Source organism: Peromyscus maniculatus, chromosome 1, assembly GCF_049852395.1.
Source record: "Peromyscus maniculatus bairdii isolate BWxNUB_F1_BW_parent chromosome 1, HU_Pman_BW_mat_3.1, whole genome shotgun sequence".
Classification (NCBI taxonomy): Eukaryota; Metazoa; Chordata; class Mammalia; order Rodentia; family Cricetidae; genus Peromyscus; species Peromyscus maniculatus.
Window position 1 is genome coordinate 70,189,948 of NC_134852.1, and position 21,087 is coordinate 70,211,034.

The 21,087-nt window shown below is 39.3% G+C and overlaps 1 long non-coding RNA gene and 1 pseudogene across 4 annotated transcripts in view; both read right to left on the reverse strand.

The window, feature by feature from the left end:
* Positions 1 to 21,087, reverse strand: part of LOC107399731 (uncharacterized) — a 186,050-nt gene that overhangs the window by 8,324 nt on the left and 156,639 nt on the right. For 3 of the 4 annotated variants that reach the window (XR_013042045.1, XR_013042042.1, XR_013042041.1), the window contains 2 exons: positions 2,463 to 2,547; positions 1,862 to 2,057 (listed from right to left, as the gene is read on the reverse strand). This is a non-coding gene — a long non-coding RNA (uncharacterized LOC107399731). The remainder of the gene's footprint in view (positions 1 to 1,861; positions 2,058 to 2,462; positions 2,548 to 21,087) is intronic. The other variant, XR_013042043.1, reaches the window with a different exon arrangement.
* Positions 4,504 to 19,538, reverse strand: LOC102911881 (large ribosomal subunit protein uL16-like; annotated as a pseudogene).

Here is a 21,087-nt window from a genome sequence, read left to right on the forward strand (position 1 = left end):
CACAGTGGCACACACCTTTAATCCCAGCACTAAGAGACAGAAGCAAGTGGATCTCTGAGTTCAATGCCAGCCTGGTCTACTGATGAAGTTCTAACACAGCCAAACTTAGACAGTGAAGGAAACCATCAAAAACAGAAATATAGTGAAGATGTAATTGAATTAGGGGGCTATGTTCCAGATGCAGCATTAAACTTGGCAGCTTTAGAGTCAAGGGCAAAAAGAAAGTAGTTATGGACTCTCCCTTCATGGCTGAGGAAAGCCACTAATGCCAGGTGTGTGTCAGGGGTGTCCCTGCATAGAGGCCTAGAGTGGCCATTGTTTGAATCTGTGATGGTGAAGCCTGGATGCCTCAGGGACTGTAAAATGTTGGAGAAGCCAGAGCTGTGGGATAACTGCTAAGGAGAGTGGCAAACAGAAAATGGAACTAGCCCAAGAGAGAACCAGCCCAACAAAGCTTAAAGGAGTTGAAGATCTGAAAAGCACTTTGAAATCAGACATGGAGATGTGGATTTTGGAGTTTTCCTGGCTGATTTTCATTCTTGTTTTGTTCTAGTAATTCCTCACAGTTCTCCCTTTTGGAATAGAAATGTGTATCCTGTTGCATTGTGTAGGGGAAGTATGCAATCTGCCTTAAAATTTTGATTTTAAAGGAACTTACAATTAAGAGAGTGCAATGAGTCTCAAAAGAAACTGAGCCTTTAGACATTGTTGAGACTTTGATAAACAATGGGGACTTGCTGTGGGATGTTCTGTATGTCCTGTGGGAACCCGTTCTTGGGTTCCCTGTGGCTTTACCCAGCAGGTCTGCATAGAGGATGATTAGGACCACAAGTCTGAGTGCAGGTGTCTCAGATGGTCTGCACTTGGCTGTGCTGGGTGAGGATCTGTATGTCAAGTTGCTCTGATTGGTAAATAAATAAAACCTGATTGGCCCATGGCTAGGGAGGAAGTATAGGCAGGATTAACAGAGAGGAGAAATAAAAGAACAAGAAGGCAGAAGGAGTCACTGCCTACAGCAGCCACCAAGACAAGAAAGATGTAAAGTGCTGGTAAGCCACGAGCCGTGTGGCAAGGTATAGATTTATAGAAATGGACTAATTTAAGATATAAGAACAGTTAGCAAGAAGCCTGCCACGGTCATACAGTTGGTAAGCAATATAAGTCTCTGTGTTTACTTGGTTGGGTCTGAGTGGCTGTGGGACTGGCCGGTGAGAGAGATTTGTCCTGACTGTGGGAAAGGCAGGAAAACTCTAGCTACAGGGACTTTTTGTTTGTTTGTTTGTTTGCTTTTTGAGACAGGATTTCTCTGTATAGATCTGGCTATCCTAGAACTCATTCTGTAGCCCAAGATGGCCTCGAATTTGGAGATTCATCTGCCTCTGTCACCACAGTACTGAAATTCTAATGTGACAACCAATCTATGCACACAGGGCCTCTTTTCATTTGCACAATGGAGGTAAAGTGAAAGGAGACTTGGGTAAACATACTATGCTGAATTTTATGGAGGTAAAACACACAAGGTCTCTGTGCCATTTTCAAGTCCCCTGATCTAAATGATATAAATTAGGTTAACGATAACTGTTTTTGTTGCTTAGTGGTAGAACTTTTTAAACTACTTTGTATAAAACACTGGATATAATTCTTGGCAATGTGTGGAGGGAGTCCAAGGAGTCCAAAAAAGTGAGATATTCCGATTCACTGAAGACCAGAGGGGGACACCCAAGCCCTTGCCCTCTCACATACATTCATTAAAACCCACAAGGAAGTCATGTTAGGAGATTCACCCTGTGCAAACAAATTATGTCTCATGGGAATGGATTCTCACTGTGTTACTTTAGGCAGATTACAAAAACGTTCTTACCTCTTGTCCAGAAAGACTCTAGGGCAGAATGATCATTTACGAAGATGAAGTCGAAAGGTCAGTTGTGTCACAACAGCCTTTCCATCAGGCAATTTCCTGCATAGCTTTTACTATAGGTAATTATTCACTCCACAGACAGGATCATCCTAGTCCTGTAGGGATTCTGAATGTCAGAGGATGTTCGTGAATGCTGTACCTCCAAAAACAGGAGATTGAAATGTTGTATGAGTGGGTAATTGGGGTGGTCATCTGGACAGCCATTTCTAGGGCACCAAAATAATACTTTCATGCTAGCACGTGCATAAACTCCATAAGGACTGCTCTCCTAGGCTGTTCATTTCATTTCTTGGCTGTGTACTCTTCATATGGTATGGACTAGGCCTTGATGAAGATAGGGTTGAGACCTGTGATCTTTGTAGCTAACATTCAGCATGCAACAAAAAGAGGGAAATCAAGAAAAACAAGGAAAGAGGAAAACAAGAGATATAGGGAAAGAGAAAGATGAAGAGTCAAATGTGGAAAATACACATAATATCCTAATGTATTTGGTGTAATCTATAGGAAGCCATAAATTGGAGCATCAGCATAGTACTAGGATTACCTCTAAGTAGCCAACACTCTATAAGGGAAATCTGAGAAAAGAAATGATGAGCACTGCAGCTTAAGGTTCTCCTCAGTGTGGGGTTCTGTGAAGAAAGGAAATAAGCATCAAAACAAATAGAGTTTGGCTGTGGAGACAACAAGGGAGGATACCAAATGCATTGTAGTACAGGACAATATTCAGCATCTTGACAATGTATCTTAAACATGTAGAAACACAAGAACCAGTCAAAAGCAACAGAATTACATGGAAATAAATGGTAAAAATTAGAGAAAAAAATCAACAGAAGGGCAATGAAAAATATAAAGTAATAAATAAAGCAATCCAAAGCATAATAACTAAATTAATGGTTCCCAACCTCCTATTGCTATGACTCTTTAATACATTTCCTCATATTGTGGTGACCGCCAACCATAAAATTATTTTTGTTGCTGGGTGGTGGTGGCGCATGCCCTTAATACCAGCACTGGGGAGGCAGATCCAGGCAGAACTCTGTGAGTTCGAGGCCAGCCTGGACTACAGTGCAAGATCTAGGAAAGGCGCCAAATCTACACAGAGAAACCCTGTCTCAAAAAACCAAAATAATAATAATAATTAATAATAGTAATAATATTTTTGTTGCTACTTCATATCTGTAATTTTTCTACTGTTATGAATCATAATATAAGTACCTGTGTTTTCTGACAGTGTTTTTTGACCCCTGTGAAAGGATTGTTGATGCCCAAAGTGGTTGTGACCAACGAGTTGAGAAATACTCACTTAAATAAATCTGGGAATAAACATAACTAAGGAAGTGAAGCACCTCTGTTATGAGAAACTTAACATCCTGAAGAATGAAATTGATGGAAAGATCCTTGTGTTCATGCATGAAAGTAATTAATATTGTTAAAAAGAGCTAAATGACAAAAAAGGCAATCTATAGATTTAGTGCAATTCCCATCAAAATTTCAATGATATTCTTCATAGAAGTAAAAAATAAATCCTGTAATTCCTACAGGAACACAAAATATCCTGGAAAACCAGAGTAATCCTGAGCACAAAGAACAGTGCTATAAATATCCTCATACTAGATCTCAAGTTATACAACAATTGTATTAAAAAGGGTGAGATGTTGGGGCTAGCATGGAGAGGAGAAGAAGAGGGAACTGTGGTAGGTATGTAAAATTAAATAAATAAATAAACAAATAAGTACATAAATAAATAAATAAATAGCATTATACTGGCAGCAAAACAGAAACAGCCCTCAGGAGACAGATACCTCAAATTCCTGAGTTGAAGCCAGCTTGATCTACAGAGCAAGTTCCAGGATAGACAGAGTGGCATAGAGAAGCCCTGTCTCAAAAAACAAAACCAAAAGACCCAAAGTCCAGTATAACAGAATATAGGACTTGAGTATAATTCCTTTATCCTTAGTGCCTTGATTTTGAGAGGGATGACAAAAATAGACACCCCAAGGACAACCATGTTTAGAAATAAAATTAAAGGTGGTGGCACACACCTTTAATCCCAACACTCGGGAGGCAGAGACATGCAGATCTCTGTGAGTTCAAGGCCAGCCTGGTCTACAAAGTGAATTCCAGTAAAGGCACAAAACTACACAAAGAAACCCTGTCTCGGTTAAAAAAAATAAAAGAAATTGAAACTGTCTCTGTCTCTGTAAAAAATCTACTTCAAGTAAATCAAAGAGTGTTGCAATCGAACACCCAAAGCTCTGTTAAAGCAACTGTTAGAAGAAAAATAGAGTAAATAAGTACTTCATGACTTTGGAGCAGGACAAAGATTATCTGAAGAAGCCTCCCCTAACTCAACTAATAATGCTAAGAATTTCCAAATGAGATTAGGTGAAATTACAAAGGTTTCCACAGCAAAGAAAACCACTGAGTAAAGAGACAGTCTACAGAATGGGTGTAAATTTTTGCTAAGCAAACATCTGCTAACAGAATAATATCTATAATATGTAAAAAATTATTTAAGCATACTGGGTGTGGGATTTATTACTGAACATGATTTGGTTGGGTCCAAGAGAGCACTGTAGAAGTCCTCAGGAGTGCAGGGCTTGCCATTTTTTTAAGGGACCATAACTGGGGATGTATTTGACCCCACAGCCATCAGGAATGAGCCACTTCTCAGCAACCTTGTCTTCAAATCTGTCTGCATTAAACCTGGTGAAGTCCCATTTCTTTGAGATGTGGATCTGCTGGTGGCCAGGGAACTTGAATTTGGGTCTACAATGAGCCTCAATCACATTTTCCTTATTCTGCAACTTGCTGCAGATGGACATGATGACCTGGCCAAGGTGAACCCTGGCCACTGTGCCCTGATGCTTCCCAAGGGACCATGCATACCTGTCTGGAGCTTGTCAGTCCCAGCACAGGACAACATCTTGTTGATTTGGGTGACATGGAAAGGGTTGAGTCTCACTGAAATATGCAAGCCATCCTTGCCACCACTCTTTCCCATGTGTTTGTTGGCACAAATACGAGCAGCCCCCACAGTTTCAGAAGAGATTTGCTCATTATCCTCTGACACCATGTGGCATCAAAGTGGGAATTCATCAACTTTTGCCTTCTTCAGTTCTAAGGCAATGATGCGGATTCTAACGACTAGGACACGTTTTTAATTCCAGCACTTGAGAAACAGAGGCAGGCAGATCTTTGTGAGTTCAAGGCCAGCCTGGTCTACAGAGCGAGATCCAGGAAAGGCGCAAAGGTACACAGTGAAACCCTGTCTCGAAAAACGAGAAAAAAAGAAAAAGAATAGTCTATATACATGAGAATATGTATAATTCATATTCATAAAATGTTCAATCAAAATAGCCCTTGAGAAAAATTAAAATTAAAACTACATTGAGAATTCATCTCAATTTTGTCAGAATGGAAAACTTTAAGAAAACAGGTAATAGCAAATGCTAATGCAGTTGTAAGGCAGAAGCTTAAACATTTTTAATGGAAATGTAAAATAGTCCAGCCATTATTGAAATCTGCATCATGGTTCCTCCAAATCTAAAAAAAACTCTAATATGTGATCCAGCTACACTACTCCTGCATATTTACTCAAAAAAAAAAACCCTAGGTCAATCCATCACAATGGAACTTTCACAATGCTGTTTCTTGTAAGACTATTCATAATGACTAATTTCTAGAATCAATATAAATGTCCATCAGCAAAGCAATCATTAAAGACAACATGATGTACATGAGTGTCCCAGGATACTCCATGTGGGTCACAAATTAAAACAAAACATAAAGACATGAAAGTGAAGTGGGTATTTTGAGAAGGGTGGTGACTGTGGTGGAGGATAAGAAGGGAATGATATGTCCAGTACATATCACATACATGCTTAAAATGATCAAAAACCACATTGTATAATAAAATGTGGAGAATATGTACAATGGATTGTGTATGGTGTATGGGATAATATACACAATGGAATCGTGGGGAGGGAGGTGCATAGGGCAGACGATGGGAGGTAGGAATATGAGGGGTTAGGATGGTCTAGTTAGGGGAGCAGCAGAGAGGGGAAGTAACTAGGGAGAAATCTTTTTGTTTGTTTGTTTTTGAGATAGGGTTTCTCTGTGTAGTTTTGGGAGTCCTTCCTGGAATACACTCTGTAGCCCAGGCTAGCCCCCAACTCAAGAGCCAGTATGGGATTGGGGAAAGACCTGGTATCAGGGAGGCTCCTGGAGGTCCACAACAATGACCCCAGCTAGGACTCCTGGCAGTGGTGGAGAGGGTGCCTGAACTGGCCTTCTCCTGTGGTCAGATTGGTGAGTACCCTAATTGTTATCATAGAACCTTCATCCAATGACTGATGGAAGCAGATGTGAAAGTCCAAGACCAATTACTGGGCCAAGCTCCAGGAGTCCAGGTGAAGAAAGGAGGGATTCTATAAGCATGGTCAAGATCATGATGGGAAACACACAGAGACAGCTGATCCAAGATCATGGGAGCTTACAGGCTCTAGAGCTAAATCTGGAGAGCATGTATGGGACTGAACTACGGCCTCTGCATGTGGGTGACAGTTGTGTAGATTGTTCTGTTTGTCGGTCACCTAGCAGTGGGTACAGGATCTGTTCCTGGCACATGAGCTGACTTTTTGGAACCTATTGCCTCTGGTGGGATATCCTGCTCAGTCTTGACATAGCAGGAAGGAACTTGATCCTGCCTCAACTTGACATGCCAAGCTTTGTTGACTCCCATGGGAGGCTTTAAGGAGTGGATGGGGAGTGGAAGTAGAAAAGAGGTCAGGGGAGGGAATAGTAGAAGATGAGTGTGGGGAAACTCTGGTTGATATGTAGAATAAATAAAATTAGGTAAATAAAATAAAATAAAACAAATAATTGTAGCAATATCTTTACTGTGTGATTATCCCATTTTCCCAATTAGCCAGACTTGCATTATCTTGTTTCTGTTTGAATTGTTTGAAATGTAACCTGGGTCAGGACCTAAAAGAGATTTAAGGATGGCAGCATGTGTAAACTGCATAAGCATAAGGTATTTATAAGCTAACAAAATCTTCCATTGGAGTTCAGGTCTTCCTTGGGCATTAGCTACAACCAGCCACATTCTATTTCCCCTCAGGAGACTGAGCCAGGCAGGTCTACTGAGTGAGTTCTAGGACAGTCTCCAAAGCTACAGCGTAAATGCAGTCTCAAAAATAAAAACAAAAAAACAAAAAACGGGGTTAGGACTTGGCTCAGTGGTAGAGGCTTGCCTAGCAAGGGTAAGGCTCTGGTTTGGTCATTCAGTTCTGAAAAAAAAATTAGACAATATAATGAAAAACCATATATATATGGAATCACAGAGGCCAGAAGCCAGTTCTCTAACTTGACAGCTAGTAGAGGTGCTACATTGCTTAACAACTGTAAAGTATTTCAGATTAAAAGCAGCATTGTTCACAGAAATAAGTAGCCAACAGCAACATTATAGTTAAACTTTTATTCAAAATACTAATAGGAGTACACTAAAATAAGTGAAAGTTGTAAATTACTGAAATGTTTCTCAGGTTGAATTTACAGTTTAAGAATAAAAATGTGCATCTTTTGAGTCAAATTACTCAGTTCTTTTCTTTTTCCTCTCTGAAATTGAAAGCAATCAAGCAGTCACCAGGTCTCAATTTGCAGAAAAAAATAGAACATATGTACTAGATTTGTTGTTCCATATTGTTATGTAACATGGATCAAATATATGGGGTATTTGCAGACTCAAAAAAAAAAAAAGGAAATGAAAGCAAATAAGAATGCTGTGTTTTTAAGTATTACTGAGCTGGTGATTAATTTTCTTTTCTTGTAAAAGGCTAGGAACCCAATAAAGTGCAGAGAGGGCTCCACAGGAAGTCCTGCAGTTCTAGTCTGAGGTCTAAAAGAAGAGCTCAGTGTATATTTCCCCTCTCCTCCCTTTCCTTTATCTTCTCCAATCTTTCAAGTCACAACCCTCTGGCCACCCATTTGCCGTGGGAACAGTGACTCTTGTAACAATAGAAATGGAAAAGTCATCAACACATAAGTAGGAACCTTTCACCACTTGGAGCACTTGGAGCTCCTGCACAGTGGGCCACTTTTTATTGTAACTCCTCACTTTTTATTGTAACTATTGCTGGTATAACCCAAGTCTGCTCTGTACCCCAGGAAATATGTATTTTATGCCGCAACTTTTATTCCCACTTATCATTGTTATATCTTTTCTTTTTGTCTGTCTATCCTCTGTCCAATCACTCTTGATATAAATATCTTCTTTGCTATATGAACACAAAGGGAAGCCAAAAGCATACAGAATACTGGAAAGTTGTGGAAAGAATAATCTTTGCGAAGAGACCAGTACACCTGTTTTTTTTTTTTGTTGTTGTTGTTTTAATTATGAGAGCTCAGCCTATAGCTTAGGCTTATTCCTAACTAGTTCTTATAACTTTAATGAACCCATTTCTATTCATCTACATCCTGCCACAGGGCTCGTGGCTGTTACCTCTCCTCTTGCACGTCGTGCTTCCTCAGAGTCTGCCTGGTGACCACAACTGTTTATATACACAAATATTCCACACCTCTTTTCAAAGTTTGATGGTATTCTAGATAGCATACTAAAGCTTTATCTCAAGATTGCACAATGCATAGTATGAACGCCAGAGAACATTTAATTCTGACTTTGTTGGAGGTCCTACTCTCTGGCCACAATTGATTGGACTGTGCCAATATAGCATAAAGGCAGCTTTAGACAGTAGATGAATGGATAGTTGTGGCTGTGTTTCAATAGAGTTTTATTAGGAAACAAAAAGTCATGAGGTGGATAGGACTTGTTCCATTGGTCATTAGTAAACAAAGAGAATAGGTAAAACACTGTTTATCCAAGTAGGAAGGTGAAGAATTGGGCTCCTGTAGGCAAGGAGTATTGTGTTTATACCCCAACAGAAACTGTTGACTTAAAAATTGTGAATATGGCCAGGCGGTGGTGGCACACACCTTTAATCCTAGCATTCTGGAGGCAGAACTAAGTGGATCTCTGTGAGTTTGGTGCCAGCCTGGTCTACAGAGCAAGATCCAGGACAGTCATCAAAAAAACACAGAGAAAAAAACAAACAAAAAATGTGAATATGTTTTATTTATAAAACATAACACATATTTTCTATTTCAGAATTATAACTGACATGAAATAGTGCCTAAGTACTCTGATGTTATTACATCCCTTTACACTCTATTTGAAAAATATACTGCCAATGTATGTTTTATGTGTTTCTTGAACAGTCTTCAAGGCTGACACATATATTTCTTTATGAAAATATACTATTAATAAGTGCTCTGTGAATAAATATCAGGAATCCCCATCCTTGTTACTTCCTCATCCTCCTCCATCCCCAGTTCAACTATCAGGTCCTTCTGCTTATTCTCTATGCCTGGATTTGGGTCATATATTGTTTCATACTATTAGGAGAATAGAGGGCCTGAAAATATACATGACTATCTTATTTAAAATTATTTAATTTTAAATAAGTTAAACCTCCCTAAGAATCCTGTGCTAGCCGGGCGGTGGTGGCGCACACCTTTAATCCCAGCACTCAGGAGGCAGAGCCAGGAGGATCCCTGTGAGTTCGAGGCCAGCCTGGTCTCCAAAGTGAGTTCCAGGAAAGGCTCAAAGCTACACAGAGAAACCCTGTCTCGAAAAACCAAAAAAAAAAAAAAAAAAGAATCCTGTGCTGGAGTAAGAGAAACAATGCAGCCCTGGTACTAGCTGGAGGGAAAACTTGTTTCCCAATAATATATTTCACAGTTCAGACATCTTATTGGAATGCCTTGCAGGACAGTCCTGGGCCAGAAGATGATGGCTCAGTGATGAAGGAGAACACACCTTGATCAGAACTTCTGAATTCTGTGTACTTCTTCCTCTCTGTTTAAAACTAAACCTCATGTCAGGACCCTGAAGACAGGAGGGAAGGGTAACTAAATTCTTTTATTTGTTCTTCTTCCCATGTGACCAAACTGAACAAATCTTTCCCTGTTTTAAGTGTTACTTGTCTCTTAAATGAGATTTTTAGGGACTGGTGGCCTAGTCTAGCTAGTAGGGGCTGCCAGGGCTAGGGTTTTAACCTAAATACTATAGTAACATGAATGCTTGGCTTTAATGCTTAGGAGGCTTCCACAAGAATCCTAAGTCAGTTTAGCTAGAATTCCCATCTTCTTATAATATTGATTTCTATGAGTTCTTGGCTGAAATTCCCACATTCCAAGCTGAATTCAGAGTTTTTTTCCATTGTTTTCTATTCTCCTAAAATTTCTCATTGTCATTACTTACTAGTAATGTACATTTTATGTTTTTGTTTACCAGTTTAAAGAAATTCGAACATAAACATACAAAATAAAAAAAGGGAAAGATTGTGGGAGGACTCATGACAAAGTTACACAGACATGTTTAAGGACAAGAAACAATTGTCCTTGTTTGGACATTTTTTTGTTACGGAAAATACCTCAACCGGCTAATTAAAAACCTTTGGGGAATTTGGAAGAACAAACTATTTCTACTTTATTTAATAAGGAAGCAATTATTGGATATACTGAGTACCATGTAAACATTTGTTTTGTAAAACAAATATGCAGTATGATATTATAAGTAAGCAGGAGCAGCAGGCATGGCAGCACACCTAGGAAATGCATGAAAAAACTACTCAGAGCTGAAGCTGAGGTGCTGAGTTCCAGACCATATTGGGGTATGAAAAGAGATAATATTTTTGGGAAACAACATTATTATAACCCTACATACTGAAGTGCTCTGAAAAGAAAAAACCTGTGGTTAATACTCTACAAACCTGGTTTACTGTGAAACTGCAAAGTTGAAAATTCAAATCCAATTTATTTTGGGCTATCAAATTATTTTAAGAAGTGAGCTCTGTAACACGTAGCTTCTGGAGTGTCAGAAGGAGGGAAGGTGAATGTAGCGAAGATTATCAGACTGTAAAACAATTTTTCTAAAAAGATAGTCCCTCTTATAAGCGTTTACGCTTAAAAGATTATTTCATTTAACTCACAATATAAAGTGTTATCAAAGAGAAAAACTGCTTATACAGAAAACATAAACCCTAACAAGTAGTAAATGATAAATGTCATACATGTCAGTTAAACCAGTTTTGCAGTCAAACATAAACTTTGTATTTGTCCATATGCTTGTAAATCCACTTATGAATGTGAAATCCTTCAGCTTAATAGAATTCCCTGTTATGCGCAGATATCCAGAACCTCCATTAGACCACCATGGAGACTGAATCCCATATGTAAAAGCAAAGAACCTTTATTTTCAAGCATTGAGCTTGGTCTGTCTGTCTGTCCAATGCAGCTGTGAGAGCAAAGAGCGCTGAGCTCAGTCAGGGTAGAGTTTTTCTCATAGCAGAGGTTGAGGTGGGGGTATTTCCAGGGTTCAGGACCCTGATTGGCTACCATTTGTCTAGGGGTATCTGTAAAACAGAAATAGGTGTGTACTAGGCTCAGGGACATCTGGCCACCTTATCTAATGGTTGGAATATTTGGAATGTCGGGTATTTTGAGTTAGATGGAGGTCTTCTCTGGGTGGGGTCAGGTTATGGCTTTTCCTGGGTCTTGCTGTTGTCTGCCAGGAAAACTGTCATAGAAGATGTGTCTGGACCTCTAAGGCTGTTATGGCAGCTGTGTGGTCAAGCTGTTTTGGGGCCCATCTACATTCATATATCTCTTCAATACCTCAATTAATTTGACCTGACTGTAAAAGCAGACTTGGGATACTCTTCCTGTTTCTTTACAGAGAATCATGAACTGAACTTCTCCTCTAGCAATTCTGCATTATGTTTTTGCTTTGATATAAATACGGTAAAGAATCCTGCTGTAGTTTTTCATGGACTCCATCCTTTTTCAAACTTACTAAGCTTGTTTTCAATCTTAACAACACTCTAATGCAATGTCAGCCAGTTTTGTTAGATGCTAGGTGTCACTGTTTTTATAGTGACCAAAGGTTTCCAAAGTATAGTTAGGTATTTACTTATTCCCCCTTTTTTTCTTTATTGAGATTATAATGGAACTGTATCATTTTACATATCCTCCTTCCATGACCTCCCATGTACCTCCTGCTCTCTTTCAAATTCAGGGCTTGCTTTTCTCTGTTGTTTGGGATTTAAGGATCCTGAGCTTAGAGTTCAATTGTCTCTTTCCTAGAGGACATTTTGATAGCCTGACTCAGTGTCTTCACATTTGATCAAAAGGAATTTCTTTCCAGATAATATTTTCTGGGTCTCTTGCTCATTAAAGTTTATTTTGTTATTTCACGTATGTTTGTTGTCACATGAGGTACATGACTGATGCCCTTAGAGGCTTTAGGTGATGTGAGATGTCTTGACTTGAATTAGAGACAGTTGTGAGCTTCCATGTGGTTGCTGTAAAGTGACCCTAGGTCCTCTGGAAGAGAAGTCACTATTCTTAACAACTCAGCCACTGCTCTGTTCTTTTTTATTGAAAAAATTGTTTTCTTACAGTATATTCTGATCACACATTCTTGTCTTCCAATTCATCTCAGATCCTCCTCACTTCACCTGCAGTGTGCCATTTCTTCTCTTTTCTCTCTTTCAGACAGACAAGCAAAATAAAATGACAATGAAAAAAGGCACAAGAAACATGTACACCATAAAAGACAAAAAAAATTGTAGCAAAATAGACAAGGAAAGACCGGTAATACAAAAAATGTGCAAACAAACAGTATGAGACAAAATGTCTACAAAAATACCAGTGATTGTCTTTTGTGTTGACCACCCATTCCTGAGCAAGAGGCATAACCTGAACTGTGGTTAATGTATCCACCAGCCTGCACAGGTCCAAGCCTCATGGAGTCCTAGTGCTTAGAAGGGGAAGTGGAAAGTGTCTCCCTCATCTCACCAAGAATCTATCTGCATCTACATCCACTTGCAAAGGAAACTGGGTTTCCCCAAAGTAGTGACTGTTGTTACTTTTTTGGACTTTATTAGACTTCCCTTTTTCTGAATATATACTTTTCCTTTCCTTGTACATGATACAATGAATCAGTGAAGGAGAAAGTAAGTTAGAAAAGATAAAAGGTTCTACTCAGATACAACTGTGTATATACATATATGGAAAATGTATTATTTATTATAAATCCAGGGGCCTTAATAGTGGCCCATTATAGGAAACTCAAGTAATGAGTAAAAATTCTGCATCAGAATTACTTTTGTAGGGGAAGATTTGTTTTTGTTGGTGCAGCCCCTGCTGCTGCTGCCTCTGCTGCTTTGGTTGTTGCTCTTTTGAGACAGGAGTTACTATATAGCTCTGGTTGTTATGGAATTTTCTATGTAGAACAGGCTGAACTTTAACTCTGATATCCATCTGCCTCTGCCTTTGAAGTGATGGGATTAAAGTTGTTTACTACCATCCTTTAAAGGAGAGGAATTCTAGACATCTAGAAATGGAATGAAAGGCTTCCCTAAAGCCTGCCAGGTGATGCAGTATGGATATGGTCACAGTGCTGTGGAAATGAGGGAACTAAGTGATACACTAACCATCCCTCTTTGAGACACAGCTTCATAACCCAGAGCAAATGACTCTCTCCCTCATAGGAGCCATGGGATGCACTTGGTTATTGTAGTATGGGGAGCCCATGAACATCAGCTGTTGGAGCACAAACAAAAAGTTCAGTTATTACCTCAGGAACGAAGCAAATGAAGGTGGTAATAGATGTCACTATGAATATCAGAGATTACAAAACAATGGAGGAAGAACAAAAATTATTAAATTATCTGTGATTATGTTTAAAGGCTTTAGACTAGCATGGAAACTAGGTTCGTAAAGTACCAAAGCTAACAATGGGGTATCATGGACTGTCCCAAGCAGACAAAGTACTTGTCTGGGTTCACTCATAGGCAAATGTGGTGAGATTAGTACTGAGCACTGAATGACTAGAGAGAATGTGACCAAAACACCATATGCTGTACTAGTGAGCTTCTGGAAGATTTTAAATCCCAGGCAGTAATTTACAGAGAACATAAATGCTAAATAATAGAGATGATAAAAATAGAGATGGGTGTGGTAGTACATGCTTTTTTTCCCAAGAGGAGGCAGAGGAAGCTTTCTGTGATTTAAAGTATAGCTTGCTCTACACAGTGAGTTCCTGGTCAGCAAGGACTATATAATGAAACCCTTTAAAAACTTTTTTTAAACATTAAATTTGTCCTATTCAGTTTATCTCACCCAAGTATGCAGTGTATATTTCTGTCTTGCAACAAGACAAACTAGGGCCAGATGTTATTTGTCCAGCCCTAGGACTTTTAGCAGTCAATTTGATTAATGGAGCAGCAAGGGTCATAGTACTGTCCTGGAGCATATGAGAACTGTGGAAATGGCTTGGCAAACATGAAAGCAGGGATAATGGTTTGAATGAGAAAATTTCCCTAGAGATTCTGGTATTTGAACACCTGAATCCCAGGTGGTGGCTCTGTTTAGTGTGGTTTGGGTAGTGTAGCCTTGCTGGAGGAAGTGTCCTTTGCCATTAAAAGACTTGTGTGAGTTCCTGTTTTCTCTCTCTGCTTACTGCTTGTCCTCTACACTCTCTGTTCTCTACTTGTATTTAAAGAGATAGCTTTCAGCTTCCTACACCAGCCACCATAATTGCGAAGAACACTGAAGTTAATGAAAACAAAGTGATGACTGATTCAGAAGATATAATAACAACACTGATAAGATAGCAATCCATTGCACAAATATGCTATATCACAGTGTGCTCAACAAATATGCATAATTTGTATATAAAAATAAGATATTCCACTTGGTCTAGGTCTTTCTGTTTCTGTCTCTCTCCCTCTCTCCCTCTTTCCAGAATGATGGCTAAATAGTCTTAATGGGAAATCTTGAGAATACCTAGGAGAAAGAGAGAACAAACGAAATATTGTCCTATGACTTCACATTGTTACTCAGTGCCTGCAAAGGCACACAAAGATCATGTGCATGCACATTCAGACACACCTGCACACATATATACAAAATAATTAACACAATAATAATATTTGAATTATTTATTTAAAACCGTGTATATGGCATCGTGGTGGTCTGATTGAAAAAGGCACCTACAGGCTCACAGGGAGTTCCATTATTAGGAAGTGTGGACTTCTTCAAATAGGTATAGTGTAGTAAAATAGTGTCCCTGAGGGTAGGCTTTGAGGGTTCAGATGCTCAAGCCACACCTAGTGGCCCTTTCTCTTCCTGCTGCCTGCTGATCCAGATATAGAATTCTCAGCTCCTATTCCAGCACTGTGTCTGCCTGTGTGTAGCCATGCTTATTATCATGATGATAAATGACTAAACTTCTGAACTATAAGTCAGCCCCAATAAATGTTTTCCTGTATAAGAGTTGCTAGGGTCATGGCACTTATTCACAGCAATAAAACCCTAACTAAGACAGAAGTTGGTACCAGGGACTGGGGTACTGCTGTGATTGGTAAGAGCATGTATTTTTCTTTTTTTTTCCCTTTGAAGAATGTAGACTTGGCTCTTTGAGTTATAAAAGAAGTCAAAGGCTTTAAGTGAAGTTTAATGGGCCATACTAATAGAAGCATAGAAGACCATGGTGCAAAGGGTGATTTCAACAGTGAGGTCCCAGATCATGATGTCTCAGAGGAGAATATTAATATACGTCCTAGAGTCTATTCTTGTGGTATTTTGGTCAAGAATGTAGATATTTTCTGGCCTTATCAGAAAAAAATCTGTTAGGTTAAATTGAAGAGTTAGGATGAACAGCTTTGTCAGAGGACATTTCAAAACTACCTACCATTGATTGTGCTAACTTTGTTATTTTTATTTATTTATTTATTTATTTATTTATTTTTTTTTGGTTTTTCGAGACAGGGTTTCTCTTGTGTAGCTTTGCGCCTTTCCTGGAACTCACTTGGTAGCCCAGGCTGGCCTCGAACTCACAGAGATCCGCCTGCCTCTGCCTCCCGAGTGCTGGGATTAAAGGCGTGCGCCACCACCGCCCGGCTAATAATTTTTTTTTTTTTTTTTTTTTGGTTTTTTTGAGACAGGGTTTCTCTTGTGTAGCTTTGTGCCTTTCCTGGAACTCACTTGGTAGCCCAGGCTGGCCTCGAACTCACAGAGATCCGCCTGCCTCTGCCTCCCGAGTGCTGGGATTAAAGGCGTGCGCCACCACCGCCCTAACTTTGTTATTTTTGACTAGTGTTACAAAGATCTATAATGAAAAGGAGCAAGCCGAGTAAGAAAATCTACAAAATATACAGTTTGAGGAAGCACTAGGAATTCATTTAAAGAAAAACCTGATGCTAAATAGAATAAAGGAAGTGGTAACCTCAGGGCAAGACCACTGCCCCCTCAGCTACTGGTGGAAGTATTAAGGCAACTCTACATAGCTAAAAGGGAGGTTTATTTTGTGGGGTAACTTACAAGTAAAGGGTTAGGTTACCGAGCCTGGAAAAGGTGTATTGCAGTCCAGCACTGTTCTCTGGAGAACTCTGCTTGGTCTACTTCTAGAGTCCAGAATCCAGGAACCAAGAGAGCCAGCACATCTGGATCTCAGGTCTTAAGGGCCCCTGTCTTGGCTCCACCTTATAGGTGTGATAATTACAGGAAGCCTCAATGGGGGTAGTACTTCCATGTCAAAGCTGGAACAGCTGCCCACTACACCTCCCCCTTTTATCTAAATCAGAAAGTTGTAACCTAATACAAAACTATATACATTAGGAATGATTATCACATATTGTCCAAGAGGAATAAGAGATAATGACCTAGACAAGATGAAACTACCACCAACAGGAACAATATCAAACAAGAGACACATACTAAAATCCAGAGAAGTCTGGAACATAGGTAAATGGCATGTTACAGAGATCATTCCAAAAGATCATTCCTATCCTGAAGAACCTGAATCTAATACTTAATATGTTCTAGCTAAGATAGAAGATTGTGACTGTAACTGTCAAGTCTTCCATCCCGTCATAGACCTGAGAAGGAAAATAATAATACCTGAGAAATGGGAGAAGGATGCAAGCAACTTTCGGGAGTTTTGCAAGAGTAGACAGAGACAGCTGGCAGCCTGGACAGTCACCTAATGTTTCTCAGTATTGTTGGTGCATTCAAATTGACTACAGGCCTAGAGTATCTCAATCACTTCTCTCTGTGTCCTGTAGAATGTCTGGCAGTTTCCTCTGAGAAGCAGGAACCCGAAGGACCATTTTGCCAAGCAAAGTTCAGTGGTCACCTTCCTATGGGTCCTGCATGTCCAGTGGATACAACATTTTGTCAAGCACCACAGGAAAGAACAGTTTCTTGCCCAAATGGGTATTTTTGTCAAGAAGAAAATAAACTCCATATAGAGTGTCTTTGATGCCCATTCTCCTCTCTAAAATAAATCAGTGCTGCCAGGATCAGACATGTCTCACTGTCCAGAAAGTCTAAATTTTTTTTTGAGACAGGGTTTCTCTGTTTAGCTTTGTGCCTTTCCTAGAACTCACTTGGTAGCCTCAGCTGGCTTCAAACTCACAGAGATCCGCCTGGCTCTAACTCCCGAGTGCTGGGATTAAAAGCATGTGCCACCACTGCCCGGCTAAGTCTAAATTTTTAAAACATTTTAAAAGCCATATTCTGTAGGTATTTCAAGTGTTTGAAGATTACCTATGTAATTAAATTATATCTATGTATACCTAGAAAACTCAATGTGAGTATAAATTTGACTATCATATAAGGCCAATTATCACTTTGTATTTCTTAATTATCCATTACAATCTAAATGAGTTACATAAACATAATACTCCAAACAAGAATAGAAATATATATATATATATATATGTATATATATATAGTATAACAAAATTAAGTTTAAACTTGTATCAATAAACTAAAATCCAAAATATTTCTAAACAAGTTGTTGCTCTTTAAAAGTAGGTTTATTAATCTACACTTTCAACCTATCATATTTACACTACCCAATTTTGTTCTTTAGAAAGAGATCACATTTATAATCAACCTGTATAGGAATGATAGGAACCTTCTTTAATTTTGCCAAATACAAATAGACTAGATCTTATAGACTAGATATTGTAACCGTAATTCTTGCTTGATAATTGTTTTGATATATGTAATTTTACTATGTTAAAGCTTAAACCTTCCTTTCAAAAAAAAGGAAAGTGGAAGTGCTGTGGCTAGAGCTCTGTATGCTGTGAAAGTTTTTTCTGATTGGTTAATAAATACAGTACTGATTGGCTAGTAGCCAGGCAGGAAGTGTAGGCAAAGAGAGAAGAGAATTCTGGGAACAAGAAGGCTGGGTCATGAGTCACCAGCCAGACACAGAGGCAGCAAGATGTAAAGTTACTGGTTAGCCACAAGCCACATGGCCATGTATAGATGAATAAAAATGGGTTAATTTAGGGATTAAAAACTAGAGAGCAAGAAGCCTGCCACAGCCATACAGTTTATAAATAATATTATTCTCTGTGTGTTTACTTGGGTCTGAGTGGCTGCAGAAGCTAGGTGGACACAGGAAAACTTCAGCTACACTCAGCTAAGGTTTGAACCAATGAAAAGGAACTAAGAGGTTAGGTCCAGGCAAGGTAGTACACGCCTTCAATTCCAGCACTAAGAGAAAGAAGCAAGTGGATGTCTGAGTTCAATGCCAACCTGGTCTACAGAATAAACTGCAACATAGGCAAGCTTATATAGTAAAGGAAATCATCAAAAACAAATTTGGTGAAGATGTAATTGAATTAGGGGGCTATGTTCCAGACCCAGCAAGCAGTAAAACTTGGCAGCTTTAGAATCAAGGGCAAAAGAAACCAGTTATGGAATCTCCCTTCATGGCTAAGGAAAACCACTAATGCCAGGTGTGTGTCAGGGGTGTCCCTGCATGGAGGCCTAGAGTGGCTGTTGTGTGAAGCTGTGATGGTGAAGCCTGGATTGCCTTAGAGACCTCAAAATGTTGGAGATGCCAGAGCCATGGGATAACTGCTAACGAGAATGTCAGACAGGGAACGGAACCACCCCAAGAGAGAACCAGCCCAACAAAACTGAAAGGAGTTGAATATCTGAAGGGCGCTTTGACATCAGACATGGAGATGTGGAGTTTAGAGTTTCCTAGCTGTTTTTCATTCTTGTTTTGGTCCAGTATTTCCTCACAACTCTCCCTTTCCTCCCTTTTTGAACAGTAATATATATCCTGTGGCTTTGTATGTGGGAAGTGTGCAATCTGCTTATAAGTTTTGATTTTGTAGCAACTTATAGTTAAGAGAGCCCAACGAGTCTCAAAAGAAACTGAGCTTTTAGATATGTTTGAGACTTTCATAGACTATGGGGACTTTTTTGGTTTGTTTGTTTGCTTGCTTTTTGAGACAGGATTTCTCTGTATAAATCTGGCTATCCTGGAACTCACTCTGCAGCCCAGTATGGCCTGAAACTTGGAGAGCATGCCTGAGCTGTGTTGGGGCTGGTGGAGAACTGCCCCTCTAGGGTCACAGCCCAGGAATGGTCGACGGGTCCAGGGGCCCAGCAGGGTCATGGAGTCACTCCTAGTCTGCTGTTCTAGCACACTTGAGAATCTGGGGCTGGCAAAATCTTTTGTCCCCATGCTAAGTACTATTCCCTTCCTCTCCCTTGCTAATGGGTGGGGCTCACATGACAGGCCCTGGGGGATGTCCACCAATCCTGAGAGAGGACTGGCTCGTAGGTCAGAGTGGTGCATCACTGTCTATGTTTGTTAAGCTGTGGTGGCTATGTTATGATGCTGTAGCCAGGGCTGCTTTGATCATTCAGATTCAATAGATTATAAATATTTGTCATCACTTAGAAGGGTTGGTTATAAATCATTATTGGTTTTAAAAAATAGCTATTGCTAACGAGGCAGCAGTGGGGCACACCTAAAATCCCACCAATCAGGAGGTAGAACCAGGTGGATCTCTGTGAGTATGAGGCCAGCCTGGTCTACAGAGTAAGCTCCAGGACAAGCACCAAAACTACACTGAGAAACCCTATCTCAAAAAAAAAAAAAAAACAACCAAAAACCACAAACAAACAAACAAAACCCCTAAATGCTTCATGTTGATACAATGTTGATGCAAATTTAGTTATTCTTGTTATGGTAAATGTATGTATTTCTGTTCTTGTTTAAAATATCGCAGCTTTACAATAAACTCTAGTCTACTGACAGAAATCACAAAAAAGACTTTGGTAAGAGTTTCAATGTTTAAAAATGAAGAGAGAAATTTGTATGAAGTAAATGTCTGAATAGACTGAGGGTACATGGGAGGGTAAGAAAGTCAGAGGGGGTATGGTGTGAACTATGTTTGTTATGGTTTCTTACATGGAAGGTTGTAGAAGGTTGGAAGGAATGTGAAATGCGTTTGTTGTGGTGTCCTATACCTGCAAATACTGAATTTAAAAGTTAATTATGGTTGGTTTTCATTTGAAAAATAGCTGACGACTCTTCACTACAAACTGTTTATGTGAAAAAAATATATGCTAGCTTTAACTGTATGTATATGTATGTAACTCAGATCTAACTCTGAGTATGTATGAATGAGTGCATGCAATCATTGTTTAGAAAAAACATGTTTCCAACAGCAACCACATGGCTTTCCTCCATCCTGGCTGGTAACCTGATCATGATATAGGCAGCCACGTGGCTGGCAACCATCTTTTACTAAGGTTATAAAGATATATTCAGAAAATAAAAGCTAACTTAGATATTTACACTTAAGTACTTACTGTCTTTGCCAAGTGTTCAACAGCAAGCTTCTAGCCAATTTAAATAGATGGATACATGTGTTTAATAAATAAGGTATTTGATAAATATTAAAGCTAGACCTCAATGCTTTTATACACAAGAATGTACCTTGCTCTGGCAGCTAAACTTTGTAATTCAGGAGTCATCCAGGTGATGGTCACCAGAAGCAACACTGACAATGAAATCAGCAGGCTGAGATTTAGAAGGTAGGCAATGTATACGCTGCTAAGCATAAGGCCCAAGAAATGATCCAAGCCTCTAAGTAAAAGAAACAAAAGGATTGTGAATAAATCCCAGTTATTGAACTTTGGAATTGTTTGCACTCTGGAGCTTAGTTTTACTTTATACAGATTGTGGTTATGCTATATTTTTTCCCTCTTAAAGTAAAAAAGAG